Source organism: Lathyrus oleraceus, chromosome 1, assembly GCF_024323335.1.
Source record: "Lathyrus oleraceus cultivar Zhongwan6 chromosome 1, CAAS_Psat_ZW6_1.0, whole genome shotgun sequence".
In the NCBI taxonomy this organism is placed as follows: domain Eukaryota; kingdom Viridiplantae; phylum Streptophyta; class Magnoliopsida; order Fabales; family Fabaceae; genus Lathyrus; species Lathyrus oleraceus.
Window position 1 is genome coordinate 72,833,030 of NC_066579.1, and position 5,799 is coordinate 72,838,828.

The window sequence follows — 5,799 nt, forward strand, 5'->3', positions numbered from 1 at the left end:
GTGTTCATACAGACCTGCATTGAAGGTAATTTTCAGAATTTTTCATCTCTTCGATTCTCACTCAATTCTCCATAATTCTTCTTGATCTTTGGTTGTTTGAAGTGCTACCAATGTAGGCAACAAGATTGACTTGCTTTGAGGTCAAATTGAAGCAACTCAGATCATGATCCTCAAATTTCAACTCCCTATATCTTTCAATATACTTGGAGTTAGAAGAAATTGAGGCTAGATTCGACCTCCTGAGCATTTTTACTTTAAATTCATGTCCTCTTTTTTTATTTTGGTGATGGTTGAAGGTGGACCAGTCCGGTGAGTTCCACCGGAGAAGAAGACCAGAGTTGTAGCTCCGGCCGTGTGTTGGCACGTCTCAGACCATAGGATCCTTGCAAAACGTTTTAATCTCACGCGTTGGTTTTGATTACCTTTCCTACTGCGCATTGACTAAAGTCTATGGTGGAACACGCACTAGGAGCCACTTGATATGCCACCTCAATTAATATGGAAGATCAAGTGGTCCACATTTTTTGCTATTTTCTGATTTTCATTTTATTTGATTTATTTTCATTAATTCATATTAATTTTAATATTAATCCAAAAATATGAGAGTTTCACCAAAAAAATTTAAATAAATGTCTATTTCATTTTTTGAATTAAAATTATTTTTTGGATCATTATTAATAGTTTTCATGATTTAATTGTTTTTGTGAATATTTTTAATTATTTAAAAATAGTTTTAAGTTTCCAAAATTAATGAAATTTTTTCTCCAAAGTCCTTCGACCTTGTTTGACCTATGATAAATCTCATGGCCATTTATTTGGTGTTTTGATGAGGTTTTAGGATTTTGACCAATCATAATTTAATTTAATGGATTTTTTTAATTGATTTTAATTGTTTAGTTGCAAAATAAATTGTGTTGAGCTTTTGATATTGACTTGTTGAGTTTGACTTGTGTTGTTAGGCCTTGGTCAAGGTTGATTTGACTTTGTTGAGTTAAAATAATTGGATTTAGGGGATTGATGAAATGTACATTTCATCTCCCGAAATGAATGAATGATTTTAATTTGATAAAAATCCTCCTTTGACCAATTTGTGTTGATTCCATTTCCCCTCCCTCTTCATCTCAATCCCATTCTCTTCTCATTCATTTCATGGACCTATGATGTCTCTATATCATAAGGTTAGTTGATTGCAAAATCAACATAAGTGTGGATGAGATTAGATCCACCCCTTTTGCATTTTCTTTTAAGTGTGGTATGTTTTAGGAGTGTGGTTCATAATACCATATCTCTAACATGCATTAACACTAAAATTTCTATTGCCCGACCTCAAATAGTTGTGACTTCTACATAAGTCCAATTACGATTGCTTAACATAGCGCTAAATGTTTGACACAAAAGTCATAACATTCTAGTAAGTGAGATTGTAAGTCTCCCCTCTTTCATGGTATTGTATGGAAACTTAGCCTTTTTTCCTTCCTTTGGAAGATGTCTTGGTTCAAGGATCCATGCTTTTGAATAGTGGGTTGAGTGTTCTCCAAAGAATGACTTAAAGCAAAACAAAAGCAAAAGAAATACTAACTTCTAATCAACTAACAACTAACATTTAATTTCAAGTCATTTAATTTTATGCACTTTAATTTTTAAGTCTTTATTCATTTGCCATTATTCATACCATTTAACTTGTTTACCTTAATGCCATTTTCACTTTGCTCATTTGAGCCTTATCTTGTGATTATATTGTGATTGTATATACTTGCTTGTGTTTATGGTCTTTTGACCTTAATGTACATAATAACAACAAAAACCCTAAAAGACATTTGTGTGGACTATTGGATTGGATCTGAGACATTGGACTTAGAATTAGGAAACACTCCCTATGCAAAAGGACTTGGCCAATGCCAACTTTCATGAAACCAAGTGCTTGTGAATTGAAACTTCATCTGAAGCAAGTATTGAAGATCCAATTGAGTTCATCTGCTACATGGTCTTATTGAAGTTGTTACTTTAAACATATGCCTAGTGCCTATCTTTGAGTTCATCTGATGCATGAGAGGTTATGAAGAAGATCATGGAGTTGCTAAGCTTGGATGTGGCTATCTTTATTTGATGCCTTGCTCTTCATCTTGCTATTTGTGTATTGATATTGCTCGATTCTAAAGTCCAAGGGAAATTTGGGTTTCTATATGACATTCTTGTGCTTCTAAGTGTGCTTTCATGTGGATTTTCCATAAGTCAAAATATTCTCCAGAAAATAGGGGTGGTTTGCTGCTACTACCGCCATCTTTAAAAATCGGGTTTACGCTTGCGGAAGCCATCTTCTGGATCAGAGGAGCAAGTTACCAATAACCTGCTCTGATGCCAATTGTTAGTTGAGTAGCGCCTAAGAGGGTGGATGAATTAGGATCTTTGAACCTTTTTCCGGTTTATACAAAAACTTTGTTCTTTCTTTACTGGTTGTGTTAAGCGATGAGCGATAAAGTGCAGAAAGGTAAAGAACACAAAGAGATATCTTGGTTCCCCTCACAGATCGAGAGTACTTCAATCCCCTTTCAACATGAAAGAGATTTTACTATTATTAGGACTTTTACAAGACTCTTCCTAGTCTTTCAATGAAGACACTAACAATCACACCAAGAACAATCCTCTTGGATTTTTAACTTAGTCCAAAAAGAGAACAATCCTCCCTTTTAATGAACCTCTTGTTTCCAACAATCCTGGACAACAAGGATAAAGTAACAATATGATGTTTTTATAAGATTTTGACAAGTGAAAGTAATTTATTAATCTATTGATTGATCTTCTCCTTTGAAGTAATCAAACTTCTTTATGACAAACAAGTGCTCTAATGATATGGATGAAACTATATGAATATTTATGAAAATTATGGAAATAGTTTCACTAGAAATTTGTTGATCAAGAACACTTGAAATAAATTTGAAAAGATGAACGAAGAAGATTGTTTAAAAATATTTATGAGAAAGGAGGTAAGTTTAAATCTGCAGAAAAAGTGTTATATATAACTGTGATACGGTGAACTGACTTTGTGTTTTTGCTTTGAAAAGCAATGTTGCGGATAGCAAGAGTCGCCACCGACTTTTCTTTTATCCAATAAGGAAAGGCGGAAAAGAATAGGAAAGACCTTGATTAGATTTTGAGTTCGGGAGGTACATTATACAAAGGGAAGATGTTAGCACCCTTTGTATCCATGGTTATCCATGGGCTCTTAATTGCTTAACTCACTTATGTTTTCCTTGTTTGAGAAAGTGTTTGAGAAATGTGGTGTGTTTCGAAAATATTTTGAAAGGAGAGTTTAACTTTGTAATGATTCTTGTACGAATGTATACAAAGTGTTTATCTCGTTTGATTTTGAAAGATGTTTAGAAAAATATAACTCGGCGATGATTCTGGTGCGAATGTATACCAAGTGGTGATTTTCTAAAAGATGTTTTGAAAAGTGTGAGGTGTGAAAGGTATTTTAAGCTGTGAGCAAGCATTTAAGAGTTATACCTAACCAAGGTCTTTATAGGTATTTCCTATCCTTAGGAGGGTAAAACTGTCCTTACTATTGAGAAGTAAGTAGTCTTATCCTTTGGATGTAAAGGGACATCATGGGGTCGTCGATTGGCCATTGAAGGAAACATTTGTAAGGATACCTTAGCCTTCGAAGGGACGATCATCATTTAATCGTAGGCTACAATGAAGGGTCATCGAGGGACAAAGTCATATATTCGAAGGCAACGTTCGAGGGACAAGGTCATATATTCAAAGGCAACGTTCGAGGGACTATGATTTATCTTGTAGGGACATTGACCTTTTGATCGAAGGGACTATGACTTATCTGTTTAGGGATGATGATGATTTAATCGAAAGGGTCTTTGCTAAGGGTATCCCCACATTCGCGGGACATGACCGTAATATCGTAAGGCAACAAAGAGAGGGTTACCCTAGAGGTGCAAGTGTGGAAATGATATATTATCCTGAATTAATTTATCTAAGTTCGATTATTTATCTTTCCATGCAGTCCTATTAGCATACATCTAGACATTTATATTCACAGTACGGAAAAATTAAAGTGCAAAAAATAAGACTACGCTATTACATGGCTTCGGGATGGGGGTACATAATTTAAAAGGGGATATAAAATATCTAAATCTTAATTAACAAGTACAAAATTAAAAGGGCATACCAAATAATAAAACCTAATTAAACTAAAAAGAAAGAAATAAAAAAAATCCTAATTAAATCTATTACATAGAAAGTTCATGACAAATGAAATAAATAAACTAAATTTAAAAAAGAATTAAGAATATTTTTAGTCTATAATAATATAAACTTTTTTTTATGAATTTATGGAAAAACTTAGACTAAATTGATAGAAATTTTAAAAGAAAAGAAAAAAAATATATAATTAGATTTTTATTATTCAAAATAGTGGTGAATTAATTATAGTGGAAAGGGAGTAAACATAGTAAAAACACTTAAAAGCTAAAAAATAGGTCTTGGGGGGCTCAAACCCAGGACCTCTACATTGCAATGAGGGGGAGCTACCAACGAGCCATGTTGGTCCATTCGTTATTTATTTGCCTTCACTAAAATATATATTAATTCTACATGGATTTTTCCATTTTGACACAACACCACCATGCATGTTACAGCTTTCTCGCTTACGGCAAGCTACTTTATTTTTTCTCATGCTGTTTCTTTCATGTGAATACAACAAACCTGTAACTTCATCTTATATCAAACCACACACATAAAATAAGATCATATGTAATCATCATGCAATAATAAAAATAGCCATGCACAAATCAAGAAGCTTATATTATTTTACTCATGTATTAGTTCTCTTTACTGCAAGTGATAATGATAAAACAAACCTTATACATACATGTTAAAGACAACCAAGGATTTATATTACTTCCATTAATTCATCATCATCAGTATTATGTAATAACAACATGTGAAATAAACATAATCATGCTAGAAACAACACTCATATAATAATAATTAAATGGCAGATATAATTCTTTAATCATGCAAACAGAATTTCTCCAACATGCTATGACATATCAAGAACAGATGCATACTTGAATAAAGCAATATCAACATCCACCAAACCATGAATACATCATCTCAATATATATATTAAACCAATATTATTCATGCATGAATTAAGGAGTATTGCAAGGTAATCATGCTGGATGCAAATTCCATAATGAACACTTACTGGGGATTTGATTCTTCTAGCTTGCTCACTGTATGTGTGTTGTTCTTATTCAGGCTATGAGTGCTTTATGGTTGCTTCTCTTTTCCCTGCCCGTGAATCTTCTTGCTTCTGCCTTGCCTTATGTATCTTCTTCTGTTGTATCTCTCCTCTTTTTCATCTCCTCTCTCTCGCTGCAGCCATATGAAGTATTTATAATGGTGTGGATTAGGGTTTAACCTTGCTAAATATTTGGATCCCTTCCTACACTTTAGGGTTTAACCTTGCTAAATATTTGGATCCCTTCCTATACTTTAGGAGAGTTAGGGTTTAACCTTGCTAAATATTTATTAAATACAAATATTATTATAAGTAATGAATAATTTAAATAAAAATTAATTTAAATTTTAGTTACATAATTGAATTAAAATTTAAACCTATTTCTATTTTTACTTTCATCAAAAAGAAAAATCAAAATTATTCTTACTTATATCAACCAAAATTATTTTATAATTTATGGGCTTTTAAAAAAATGTTACTCTTATAAATAAATTTTATTAAGTAAAAAACGTGAATTACTAAATAAATACTATTTA